This window comes from Octopus bimaculoides, chromosome 2 (genome assembly GCF_046866305.1).
Source record: "Octopus bimaculoides isolate indiv1 chromosome 2, ASM4686630v1, whole genome shotgun sequence".
Classification (NCBI taxonomy): Eukaryota; Metazoa; Mollusca; class Cephalopoda; order Octopoda; family Octopodidae; genus Octopus; species Octopus bimaculoides.
In genome coordinates, this window is record NC_142929.1 from 150,987,168 (window position 1) to 151,002,167 (window position 15,000).

At 36.2% G+C, this 15,000-nt stretch overlaps 1 long non-coding RNA gene across 2 annotated transcripts in view; it reads right to left on the minus strand.

The window, feature by feature from the left end:
* The window catches only part of LOC149137257 (uncharacterized), a 119,055-nt gene that overhangs the window by 35,011 nt on the left and 69,044 nt on the right, over positions 1 to 15,000 (minus strand). For both annotated transcript variants that reach the window (XR_016240784.1, XR_016240786.1), the window contains exons 2-3: positions 7,935 to 7,968; positions 4,976 to 5,063 (exon numbers count right to left, since the gene is read on the minus strand). This is a non-coding gene — a long non-coding RNA (uncharacterized LOC149137257). The remainder of the gene's footprint in view (positions 1 to 4,975; positions 5,064 to 7,934; positions 7,969 to 15,000) is intronic.

The following is a 15,000-nucleotide window of genomic DNA, read 5'->3' on the forward strand; positions in this document are numbered from 1 at the left end:
CAGGAATGAATCTCAGGATGTAAATGAGTTGGTAGTAAAAGTGTATCTAGATATCCATCTCTACCTCAAAGATCATAAATGGATTCAAGAACTATATAAGAACTATACAAGCCCCAATAAATGGAACAGTAAATGAGATGAATTTTAAGCATTTGGATCTTCCTGAAGAGTGTGTTTTGTATAAGTCTTTGGACTTTGTAGTATCCCTCTCTAAATTGGTGAATTACCCCTTAAAGATATTAAATTGACTCAATTCCACCATATCAGCTAATAGCAAAGAAATAAGCCTCAATTATTATTCTTATAAATCTATATGGCCCTCAGAACACATCAATTTACAATGGATTTCCTTCAGTCCCGACACATGTACCCTTCAAGTTAAATGGCTTCAGTTTCCAGTGTACTTTTCATTTGCAGTGAACACCAAACAAAGCTCTTGAACATGGTCTTAGAGACTTTAGAATCACTAAGGAATTACACTGTTTTACTCATGGTCATCTGTGTGCTGTTTCTTTCCATAATTGTAAGCAGCAGAAATCTGTTTATTTTAACTGCACAGAAAAAACTAAAAATGTTCTATGCCCCTAAGCACTGAAACAGACATTGGAAAAACAGTGATTACAAAAATAATTCATTCAAAATATCTGTAAATTATTCAGTAGTTTTTAAAAGAACGTGTTCCCCCCCCCCCCCAAAAAAAAAAATGGAAAACAATGAGATTTGAAGCTTTATATTTCATCATTTATTGTTTTGGATCATTTTGATGAGACTTGACTTGAACCATCTTCTGAATTGCTTGCATGAGACAATTCTTGTGAATCAGTATTCTCAGATAAAATGAAAATTGTCAGCATCTATTTTAAGCAATTTAGTAAATTCAAAATATAGTAAATTCATATGGTTCCAGGCAAGGTTGGGTATTGCAGTCATGTATGAGTGACATGTGGTCCTCTAAACCTATGCCAGCAGATGAGCTTAAAGCCTGCTTCGTAGCTTCTTCTCTCTGGAGACATGTCAAAGAAATTAACCCTCTCAACAAATATGAAAAGCAGATATAAAAGGATGATGAGGATGATGATGATGACATAAAAGAGGAAGGGGAGGAGAAGTATATTCATTAACATCAATAAACGGGAATATTTCAATAATGTATATATATATATATATATTTATGTATGATCAAACAAACTCCAAAGAGGTTGGTGTCAGTTTGTGTTGGCAATCAAAGATAAAAGAGAGTACAGAGAATTTGCTGTGGAGAAGTGGAAAAATCTAACGTTTCAGACAGAATCCGTCTTCAAGGAAAAGTTAAAAAAAAGAAACGTGTGTGTGTGTGCGTGTGTACACTTAAGTACATATGCATATATATATATATGTATATATATATATGTAAGTATATATATATATATATATATATATATATATATATATATATATATATATATATATATATATATATATATATATATATATATATATATATATATATATGTAATGTCAATGTGAATACCCGTCAGAGTGTAAGTATCTTGAGAGAAAAGCTGAACATTAGAAGCATCAGTTGTGGCGTGCAAGAGAGACGATTGCGCTGGTATGGACATGTGGTGAGAATGGATGAGGATAGCTGCGTGAAAAAGTGCCACACCCTAACAGTTGAGGGAACCCGTGGAAGAGGTAGGCCCAGGAAGACCTGGGCTGAGGTGGTGAGGCAAGACCTTCATACATTGGGCCTCACCGAGGCGATGACTACTGACCGAGACCTTTGGAAATGTGCTGTGCGTGAGAAGACCCGGCAAGCCAAGTAAGATCGTTGCCAGTGCCCCTGGACTGGTTCTTGTGCGGGTGGCACATGAGATGCACCATTTTGAGCGTGGCCGTTGCCAGTACCGCCTGACTGGCTCCCGTAGGATTTTCGAGCGAGATCGTTGCCAGTGCCCCTGGACTGGCTTGTGCGGGTAGCACATAAAAGACACCATTTCGAGCATGGCCGTTTTCGTGCGGGTGACACGTAAAAGCACCCACTACACGCTCTGAGTGGTTGGCGTTAGGAAGGGCATCCAGCTGTAGAAACTCTGCCAAATCAGACTGGAGCCTGGTGTTGCCATCCGGTTTCACCAGTCCTCAGTCAAATCGTCCAACCCATGCTAGCATGGAAAGCGGACATTAAACGATGATGATGATATATATATATATATACTCTTTTACCCTTTTACTTGTTTGTCATTTGACTGTGGCCATGCTGGAGCACCGCCTTTAGTCGAGCTAATCGACCCCAAGATTTATTCTTTGTAAGCCTAGTACTTATTCTATCGGTCTCTTTTGCCAAACCACTAAGTTATGGGGACGTAAACACACCAGCATTGGTTGTCAAGCAATGTTGGGAGGACAAACATAAATACACAAACATATACACACACATACATATATATATATATATATATGTATGTATGTGTATATATATATATATATATACAGATAGATAGATATATGTATATATACATATATACGACAGGCTTCTTTCAGTTTCTGTCTACCAAATCCACTCACAAGACTTTGGTCAGCCTGAGGCTAGAGTAGAAGACACTTGCCCAAGGTGCCACGCAGTGGGACTGAACCTGGAACCATGTGGTTGTAAGCAAGCAAGCTACTTACCACACAACCATTCCTACGCCTATATATATATATATATATATATATATATATATCTATATATATATATATATATATATATATATATATATATAAAATAAAAAGTTTTGAATGATACAACAAATGCACTATAATACAAAAAATGGAATATATACCTCTTGTAATTTAGTTATCCATAGTCCGATGATATTTCAGAATACAATTCCTTCTTCAGATATTCTTAGTTGGAGTCATATCATCGGACTATGGATAACTAAATTACAACAGGTATATAGTCCATTTTTTGTATTATAGTGCATCGGTGTACCATTCAAAACTTTTTATTCTTTACAAACAATACACAATGCTTCAAGCAAACTACAATACTCTCCTATATATATATATATATATTATTTTTAAACAAGAATTTTGTTTGAGAATAATAAATTTGTACTCTAAATAAGTGTAGAGTAACCTATCAGATTAATATAGAATTGTTTTATTATAACTGAACAGAACTGAACATGATTACATTGTTCAATTAAATGGAGCCACTTGAAATGGTCATACTGCATTACTACTTGAAATACTGTTACTTATTTTGATTTTATATATATGTATGTATATATAAGTGTGTGTGTGTGTGTGTGTGCATATGAGTTCCTTTCGAGCATTGGGCCTCACAGAGGCAAAGTAGCTGAGGTCCTTTTGAGTGTTGGGTCTTATGGAGGCAATGACTAAGACCTTTTGCATTATGTTGTGCTTGAGAAGAAGACCCATCAAGTTGAGCAAAATCACATTCATGGCAGACACTGGTGTCACGCAAATGGCACCAATGCCAGTGGCACGTAAAATCAGCCATTACACTCTCAGAGTGGTTGGCGTTAAGAAGGGCATCAAGCCACAGAAAACCATGCCAAATCAGACTGGAGCCTGGTGCAGCCTTCCAGAGTGCCAGCCCAGTCAAACCATCCAACCCATACCAGCATGGATAATGGACGTTAAATGATGATGATGATGATGATGAAGATGATGACGACGACGACGATGACGACGATGATGATGATAACGATGATGATGAGGATGATGATGATGATGACGACGACGACGACGACCTCTGAGATATGACAATAGCTCTTCATACTGTAGTTGGTGGTATTCTTGCTATTATTATTGTCATCAGTGTTAGCATTGGGGCTAGTATTGTTGTTGTTGTTGTTGTTGTTACTGTTATGGTCTTTACTATTAAGTCTACAGTGCTCCCAGGTTAGCTTTTTACTTTGTCTTCTCTCTATTATGTATAGCTGTGTACAGTTGTATGTATGAGTGTCTATCTGCATTTGCCTAAATATGTAGGAGAGGGCATGACCTCCACCACCCTCTTCATATCAATCTTTCTATCTATTATCTACTCCATCCTACTGCCCCTGTTATCCTGTATTCTGTCACTCCATTTGCATAGTAAATAATTTGCTTAGTAAGGATATGTATTCAGCAAAGCTAACACTGTACTTTGTATTTCTTACCAAGAACACTGAAGAAGTGAATCAATAAGATTATGTCATTTCACCAAATAATTGTGTAATCTTGTCAGTTGATTTACCAAAACATGTGCATATATTATAAAGTTTAAAATACCACACACACACACACACACACACACACACACACACACACACACACACACACACACACACACACACACACACACACATACACACATACATATATGTTATATAGAAAAGAGAAGTTGGAAATGCACAGGAATTCATTAAAAAATTTTTTATATTTTCAATTTTTAAAGATTTCTTTTTTAATTTTTAAATACTTATCTGGTTTCCAAGATTTCTCTGATTTTCAAAAGTTGAGATAGAAAAACATGGAGCTATGCTGTAACTCTATCACTTCTGACTGGAATTTAAAAATTCTCTTGTTTTTATAGAGAGAACATGGCTCAAATTAGTATCTGTTTTGGATATGTTTTGATTGGCAGAGGATGATCATGTGATTAGGTTCAGAAATTTGTGTAAGTTCCCAGTCTGTTCTTTAATGTTATGTCACAATATGTAAGTTAAAGCCGAGTTAATATGTCTAGTAAAAATCCCAAAGAATGAAAGCTATCTGAAATTTACCTCTCAAACATGGTAGAGGAAAATCTTCATGCGATCTTCGACCATATTGTGCGTGTGTGTGTGTGTGTGTGTGTGTGTGTGTGTGTGTGCCCATGTGTATCTTTACCTTGACACTGTAAATGAGTGTCGACATCATAGAAACATCATAGAAATAGAGTTGTTCACTTCCAATCTTCAGTAAAAATCATGTCAATCATGGAAAAATATTACCTTACCTGGAAACAAGAGTGAAAGCTGGCAATGAGAAGGGCATCCAACAGTGAAAATATCTGCTTCAACAATTTCCATCTGAGCAATGCAAACCTGGAAAAGTGCACATTAAAATGATGATCATTGACGATATATACATATGTATGCATGCGTGTATATATATATATATATATATATATATATATATATATATATATATATATATATATATATATATATATAGTACCTCACATTAGATATGACAAATACATTTAAAAATTTAGTCTTTCTGGAAACTTCCATTCACTTTTATTGATGTAGCATAGTGAGTTTTCAAACCTTTTCGCTTGGCTGGGAATTCTCTGTACACCAAACATACTGTGCAAAAAATAAATATAGTTTCGACCTTTCCCCAATAACTGTCTTATTTCTTTATGCTCTAAAATCTTCTAACCCATTCAGAAAAATAATCAATAAATTTCTCATTTTTCACATTGGCTACCAAACACCTCTCAACCAACGGCAATTTAGAATCTGTCATAATATAATGCTACAAACTATATGGGAGCTTTCTATATCTCTCTTCTCTGGTACCATGAGAAAAGGAAAAAAAATTCCTATTATACACTGCAAGGCCATATAATTTGCTTGTGGGCACAACCCATAGCCAAAGTATATATATATCAATCCCTTGTGCTTATTTTCCTGAACCTGGAAAAAATGAAAATAAACAACAATTTTGATGCAATTTCAACTCACAGTATGGAAGGATGTAACCAAATCCAGCAAGGTATTTGGCATAGTGCTTTATTATTTCTGGTATTCATTACCCTAAAATGACATCGATGTTGTTTTCCTTATTTTTGCTTAGGACATCTGTATTAGATAGAAAGGGTTTACTTGATCAAACCAACCAACTACTTTACTGATATCTTTTTTATTTTTTTAATTAGATCCTGAACTGTCATTGGTTGCATTTCAAGTGAAGTGAAGGGCAGAAATTTATCAATTTTCTGCTAAGTATTTTATATGAAGGTCAAGAATTTCTGCCATCCACAGCCCTTATTCTAGGAGGAGGAGGAGGAGGAGGAGGAGGAGAAGAAGAAGAAGAAGAAGAAGAAGAAGAAGAAGAAGAAGAAGAAGAAGAAGAAGAAGAAGAAGAAGAAGAAGAAGAAGAAGAAGAAGAAGAAGAAGAAGAACAACAACAACAACAACAACAACAACAACAACAACAACAACAACAACAAGAATTTCTAGCATAGGCATGAAGTCAGATATTTGGGTGTAGGACACAATCTATTTTATTTGATTCCCAATATTTGAATTAGACTTTATTTTATTGACCCACTAGAAGGATGAAAGGTAAAGTTGACTGTAGCAGAATTTGAACTCAGAACACAAAGCATCAGACCAAGACTGCAAGGCATTTGTCTGACATTCTAATAATTCTGCCAATGAATAATAATAGGTTTCTAAATTTATTTTGCCAGAAAGATAATCCAAAAATAAAACATAATAGATTGAAAGATAAAACCAAGTGAGGATTGTTGATAGGAAAGCATCTGACCGTAGAAAATCTGACTTAACAAATTCCATCCAACAAGCACAGAAAAGTGATGCAAGCATGGAAAAGTGGACAATAAAATGATAATACATTATTTACATTATCATTTTACAGTTCTATATTTAAGAGATGAGGAATTATTTACATTATTTACATTATCTACATTTGACGGATATTCGTCCTCATCTTGTTTGTTGTTAACACGTTTCGGCTGATATACCCTCCAGCCTTTGTCAGGTGTCTTGGGGAAATTTCGAACCTGGGTTCTCATTCCTATCGATGTTACTATTATTATTATTATTATATTATTATTATTATTATTATTAATCAGGTCGCTGCCATGAATCGAACTCGGAACCTTGGGGTTAGTAGCCCACGCTCTTAACCACTACGCCATATGCCCATGGGTATATGGCGTAGTGGTTAAGAGCGTAGTGGTTAAGAGCGTAGTGGTTAAGAGCGTGGGCTACTAACCCCAAGGTTCCGAGTTCGATTCACGGCAGCGACCTGATTAATAATAATAATAATAATAATAATAATAGTAACATCGATAGGAATGAGAACCCAGGTTCGCAATTTCCCCAAGACACCTGACAAAGGCTGGAGGGTATATCAGCCGAAACATTGTGTTAACAACAAACAAGATGAGGACGAATATCCGTCAAATGTAGATAATGTAAATAATGTAAATAATTCCTCATCTCTTAAATATAGAACTGTAAAATGATAATAGTGCATACACACGTATATGTGAGTATGTGCGTGTAGGTACACATTCATGCATGCACATACACACACACACACATCATCATCATCATCATTATTATCATCATCATCATCATCATCATCATCATCATCATCATTTAACGTCCGCTTTCCATGCTAGCTTGGGTTGGACGATTTGACTGAGGACTGGCCTTCGTGTGGGTGACACGTAAAAGCACCCACTACACTCTCTGAGTGGTTGGCGTTAGGAAGGGCATCCAACTGTAGAAACTCTGCCAAATCAGATTGGAGCCTGGTGTTGCCATCCGGTTTCACCAGTCCTCGAAAATCGTTACACATGTCACGGGCACAAGTGCCAGAAAGGCGACGCTGGGCACAGGTGCCATCCCAATTTCGTTTTCGCTTGCCCCAATAAGTCTTCACAAGCTGAGTTTCATGTCCAATTATTTAACATTCAGTTACTATGCTGGTATAACAAGAATGGTCAGACAGGAGTTGATGGGTCAGAGAGCTGTGCTGAGCTCCAATGTAAACTTTGGCATAGTTTAAATGGTTGCATGCCCTTTCTAAAACGGCCACTTAACAGAGTGTACTTGGTGCTTTTTATGTGCCACCGGCATTAGTGAAGTTGCCAAGTAATGTACAAGACAAGAAAAGAACAAGAAGAAAGTAAAAAAGGAAAAGGGAAATGTTACCTCAATTAGATCCTTTCTACCATAGGCACAAGGACTGAAATTAAAAAACATAAAAATAAACAAGCTTTTGACGGTTTTATAGATAGAAATCATGATGCTATGATGCTAGGTGTTTCCATTATTTTATCCAACCCCTGTATGTATGTATATATATATATATATATATAGGTATAAAACGAATAATAAATGAGTATATGCATATATACGTGCAGGTATGTGCATACCTACGTCTACCTGTATATATAGGTGCATATCTAGGTACAGGACATTGCAAACAAAACGTAGCCAAGAAAATAATAATAACCAGAGTACAGAAAACACACAAGCCACATAGAGAACATTTTCCTTCATCAGTTACCCCCATTTTAACACTGGCGTTTCGAAGAGTTGGGCAGGACGCATCGTTAAAACGGCTCTTCCCATGGACCGCAAATTAAATTTGTATACACAAATTAAACCTGTGCCATGGAGGAATGTAGTGGCGGACAAAAAACAAGACAGGAAAACAAACGGAAAAAAAAACAAGACATGAAAACAAGCGGAAAAGGCTATGCGGCCAGACGTGAAAAGTTATGTGTATGTGAACGCTGTGAGCCATGAACTGAAAGTAGGGACGAAGTAAGTTCGCGTGTTTGCTCGGTGATAGCCAAGAAAGAAAAGGATTAGTGACCGGAAGCATGTGACCAGGCAGGGGTAAGGGAGAGAGAGAGAGAGTGGTAGAGGGAGAAACAAAGGGAGGAAGTAGAAGAATAGGTGAGCAACGAGAGGAAGAGAGGAATATAGTAGTAACAGAAGGAAGAACGAGAGGGGAAAGAGAGAGATATAGTAGTAACAGAAGGAAGAACGAGAGGGGTAAAGAGAGATACGTAGTAGTAACAGAGGAAGAACGAGAGGGGGAAAAGTGATAGAGAAAGAGATAGAGTCGCATCAGAAAATATAAAGTTGAAAAAAACTACTTACAACAGGGATGACGCAGGCGTTCGATTATGTAAAACAAATAATAAATGAGTATATGCATATATACGTACAGGTATGTGCATACCTACGTCTACCTGTATATATATATATATATATATATATATATATATATATATATATATATATATATATATATATATATATATATGTATGTATGTATGTATGTATGTATGTATATGTATGTATGTATTTATGTATGTATATATGTATGTATGTATGTATAATGTTGGTGGCTTATTAGCAATTTAAAAATCTAAAGGCAATTTATAGACATCACTAAAGTGACAGAGGGTACAAAGTGGTACCAGCATTGCTAGAAATAAGCACTATCTTCGTAAGTTGACATGAGAGACAAAGCTCCTTACGGTTGCATATGTGTGTGTGTGTGTGTGTGTGTGTAGTGTTGAGCTGTTAGCTAAGACACCATTTGTGATGATTTAGTGACTGTCAGACTGTTGTGCAGAAAGTTCAAAACATTGTTCCAAAATGTTGATTTTACCTGATACATTGTTATTTCCGCCAATTCTAAGTGCTGAATTTTCACCAGACAAAGAACCCCATTAAATCAGACACAGGTGTGAAAGAGGCTACTTATCTCTTTAGTCAATGAAATCTCTTTTTCACATTTGTCTAGTTCTTTACCATCCTTTCAAGGTTTATACACAATCTAGATTTCGCACTTTGTAAGGAGATCGTTACAGTAGCAACAGGACTCCACTACAACACTATAAAAAGAAAGGGGAAAAACAACCAATTCTTTTTCATTTACTTCTTAATTTGTGTCTCAAATAAATAAACATAAAGGTACAAAGATAAATATTTTTCTGTAAATAATCTTTGCAACCATGTGGTCTGCCGTTCAGACTCTCTGCATGACATCTTAGGCAAGTGTCCTTTTTTATAGCCCTGGTATGACTAATGCCTTGTGAGTGAATTTGGCAGATGGAAACTGTGGAGAAGCAGGTTGTATATACATACCCAGAACCACGCTAATAGCTTAGGAGTGAAATTTAGGATTTCTTGATTTTCTGTGAATCAATTTTGATAAAAGTTTTCCCAGCTGGTTTGCACACTATAGCAACACTATTGCTATGTTTTCCTTGTTTTGTGTACCGTTCTCTTTTTTTATTTCATATTCTTCAGTTTTTGAGTGAACCACGCTAATAGCTTTTGAATGAAAATAGCCTATCTAGACATCTTTTTTAAGAAAATGAAGGGTAATGATACATATTAAACATACATTGAGTATATATTTAACAGAACACCATGATTATGCTGCAATATTATAACATTCATTAACATAATGAATTATTTAGCCACATGTGCACCATTTGGACAGATAACTTCAAAAACCCTATTAGTCATAGAATCTGTCTATTACATAATAGTAGCAGGTTGGGCTGCCTTTGCTGCAGCTTTCATGGTCGCCCATAAGACATCTTTCGACGTAAATTGACGTCCATCAGCATGGTTCACTCAAAAACTGAAGAATCTGAAATAAAACAGAAAGAACATTACACAGAATAATGAAAACATGACAACGATGTTGCCATAGTGTGGAAACCAGCTGGGAAAAGTTTTATCAAAATCAATTCTCAGAAAACTGAGAACTTCTAAGTTCACTTCTAAGCTATTAGCATGGTTCTGGGTGTATATATATATATATATATATATATACAAAGTGGGGTGAATAAACTGTCATCTAAATTACGCAAAAATGAAAATAACACTGACATTTCATTTTAACAGATATATTTACTAAAATTGCATAAAAATATCTTAAAATGCTAAAGAGGAAATTTATTCAATAAAATCGCCATTGGCTTCAACCACAGCCTCCAGACGACTTTGGAATCTCTTGCAACTCTTCTGAGTTGGCAGAGTCGGAATTATTAGCATGCTGGGCAAAATGTTTAGTGAGCATCTCATCTATTTTTTTATTTTGTGTTCAGATGCCACTGAGGTTGATAAAAGGAGGACCGGTTGTGCACTAGAATTGATACAATCAGCTCGCTTTCTCCTCTGAAACTAATAGCCTTGTGCCAAAATTTGAAATCAATATTAAGAACCCGAAAGGCAACAAGCTGGCTGAGACATTAGCACACAGGGCAATATGCTTAGTAGCATTTCGTCCATTTTTATGTTCTGAGTTCAAATGTTACTATGGTCAACTTTGCCTTTTGTCCCTTCAATAAAATAAGTACTCTAAACTGTTGGTCTCATGCCAAAATTTGAAACCAATATTAGAAAGACTGACTGTGAGAGGAAATTATAAAAATATAAAACACTTCTTTTATGCTTTTGATGTGTAGAAAAAAAGAGATAGGGAGATTCTCTAATTCTATTCACAAGATATTGGTTAACCCAAGGATATAGTGGCAGAATCCTGCCAATAGAGCCATGTGGTGGGAATGAACTTGAAAATATGTGGTTGCAAAGTAAACTTTTTAACCACACAGCTATTATGTCATTTTAGCTTACTTTCCGTATAAATGACAACCAGTTCTAATATATCCAAAGAAGGCAATAAAATTTCATTAGAGGAAAGCCATGCCATATCTTCTTCTACAATCACCAAACAAGCATTACTTGGCCTTTCTTATTGGAAAGCATGGCAAGGTGTTAATTTGGACTAAGCTAAACAGTTTAATCAATTACTTTGGCAAATCTGACAAGTAGCACTGTATACTATAGACCTAGAAAATGGTATAAAGTAACTGCTGGATGAATGTGTGGACGGAGGGAAGAAATACAAAAAATTAGAATAATACAAGAGAAAAACAGCCTCTTCCTTTTATGCAAGTAGCAATATATATTTATGTCATTATTGTTATTTCCCTTTCACCACTCCACCACTACTTTCCTTCCTCCTCCTCCTCCCCTTCATCATCATCATCATCGTCATCATCGTTACCATTGTCATCCTTACACTGAAAATAAAACCATACTTGCTATAATAATCCTTTCTATTATTGCATATATGATTATACTTTCTATAAGACACCAAGCTGGCCGAACCATTAGCATGCTAGGCAAAGTGCTTAGCCACATTTCATCCATCTTTATACTCTGAATTCAAATTCCACCACAAGGTTGATTTTGCCTTTTTCATCCTTTCAGAGTTGATAAAACAAATAACCAATTGCGCACTGGGAGCAATGTAACTGACTTACACCTTCCCCTAAAATTGTTGGTCTTGTGCCAAACTTTGAAACCATTATTATACTTTTGGTGGTTTGACAAAGATCTAGTGACTTGAATAGGAATCATTATTTTTTTTCTTAGAGGCCTACTTTCTGTAGTTAGTTTCCAAAATTTCATTCTCCAACTTTCTTGTTTCAATTCTGGAGCAAAGATATGTTAGTATTAGAACTACCTTACTTTTTCTGGGCATTTCAACTATCTTTACATTCTGAGTTCAAATTCCACCAAAGTCAGCATTGCTTTTCATCCTTTCGTGGTTGATAAATCAAATACCTGTTGAACATTGATGGCGATGTAATCAACTTAACTCCTCACTCCCAAAAGGCTGGCATTGTGCCAAAATTTGAAGCCACATACTTTTAGGATAAGACTAAATTAGAAAATAATAAAATCTGTAATCAAGCTACTCTTCAAAATTTGTGGAACATTGTTATTTGTTCCATCACTAGATTTGGTCACTGAAGCTGAACTTTGACCTGGCTGATCCACCCTCTACTCACCCCATAAGTAGCAAATATACTCAACAGCAAATAAAACTTGGGTGGCAATCATTCATGAGTAGAGAAATAAACAGAAAAATTGTCAATTAATTTGGTCGTTTTCAGTGTTCTGTCATACAGAAGTTAACCAGACAGAAGTTATTTCCATAAATAATTTATAACTATGACAGTAATTATTAAACCGTTAAATTTTCTAATATCATTATATATAAGTCGCACATAATGTTGCATTACTGAAATTGTGACATACAAACTTTTAATCTAATTCTCTTACTACCATTGAATACATGAACATTTGATTTTCTTTAACACGTCTAACATTGCACGAGCCATTCTTTAACCCTTTAGCAATCAAATTACTCTGTCAAATGTAATGCACATTTATTCACTTGTTTTGAAGTCAAATATGTGATTGTCTGTTGTCAGAATGATATAGTAGGGTAGGTGTGAGAGGTTGGAACTGGCCAGTTTGAACATAAAACAGGTAGAATATTTGGGCCAGCTTAAATACTAAAGGGTTAAACCCAACATATTATGCAGATGCTCTCCTGTTAATGACAATTGTCAAGATTTCAGACACAACTATAACTATTGTTTTAGCTCTTCTAACTCTTTGGTCTTAGATCTGTCATAGGCCTACTGGCTCATTAAGGCTGGAGTTTGCCCCATTTTCCATTATATATAAGTGACTGCAAGTACAAATACCTCTACCCCTAAACGGAACACCAGTTTTTCACAGGGTTAACTTCTCAGAAGTCACTGGTATGCATTTTCAGCTGAGTGAAGTGGAGCCATGTAAAATGAAATGTTTTGCTCTCAAACATATCAAAACCACCTGGTCTGGGAATCGAACTACCACTTCCTTTTATCAAGGAATGTAAACTGTGACTGCATGAGACTAGCAGACTGGCAAATAGGATCCATTAGTTTTTCACACCTGAGATGTTAGCAACTGGCAGGAAATACAATTGTGAAATATAGACAAATATTTTAATTTAAACCATTGGTATGTAGGGGCTGTTGTCACAAGGTGTCCTGTTGGACTAAGTCTACTACCATAGCATCAGTATAAGCATACATACTTAAGGGTATTTCTGCACATAATAGGACTCTAACCTGGCCTGCATGTCCTTGTGTAATATTTCATTTGAAAATAATTATGGCCAGATTAGATAATGACACTTGAGGAAAAGAATTATCATAAAGAAAATTTACCATCTTTGGCAGGTGGTTAGCACTTAGCACATCCATAATGTATGCCCCTGATTAAATGAAACAAACTATCCCAGTCATGCTAATACAGAAAATAAATATACAATAAACTAAAAGGTGAACTTGTAAACTGTTGAGCATATTTGTTACTTTGTTATCTATCTTGCAAAGAATTTTGAAGAATTGACATTTCATCATTATTTTGCCTTCCATATTGGTATGGGTTCAATAGTTAATCAAGATCCAACAGTTTGAAAGACTATATCATGCCCCAGTGTCTTAGTTTTAACATGGTTTCAATGACTGTATGACTGTATGTATATATATATAGATATATATATCATCATCGTGGAGGCGCAATGGCCCAGTGGTTAGGGCAGCGGACTCGTGGTCATAGGATCGCGGTTTCGATTCCCAGACCGGGCGTTGTGAGTGTTTATTGAGCGAAAACACCTAAAGCTCCACGAGGCTCCGGCAGGGGATGGTGGCGAACCCTGCTGTACTCTTTAACCACAACTTTCTCTCACTCTTACTTCCTGTTTCTGTTGTGCCTGTAATTCAAAAGGTCAGCCTTGTCACACTGTGTCACGCTGAATATCCCCGAGAACTACGTTAAGGGTACACGTGTCTGTGGAGTGCTCAGCCACTTGCACGTTAATTTCACGAGCAGGCTGTTCCGTTGATCGGATCAACTGGAACCCTCGTCATCATAAGCGACGGAGTGCCAACAATATCATCATCATCACCATCATCATCATCATCATCATTTAACATCCGATGTCCATGCTGGAGGCCCTTCCTAATGCCAACCACTTTACAGAATGTGTTGGCTGCTTTTACATGGTAGTGCACTGGTGCTTTTACATGAACCTGCATGAATGCTTTTACATGATGCCATATATATATATATGTATCACTGTATCACTGTATCAACCAGACTACCATTGCTGGTCACAGTGCACTTCCAATTTTTTCTTGATCGCACCATTCTCTTCCATCTTGGCCCAAACCATTTAACTAAATCATCCTCCCATCATCCGAGGGGTATTTTTCAATCTCTAAGATACCAGTCACATATTACCCGTGATCTTTACAGCATCTCCAGCCCAATGGAACTTGTGCTTTCAGTATTCTGCAATCACATTCACTCTGCTCCATTCTCAAATTATTGC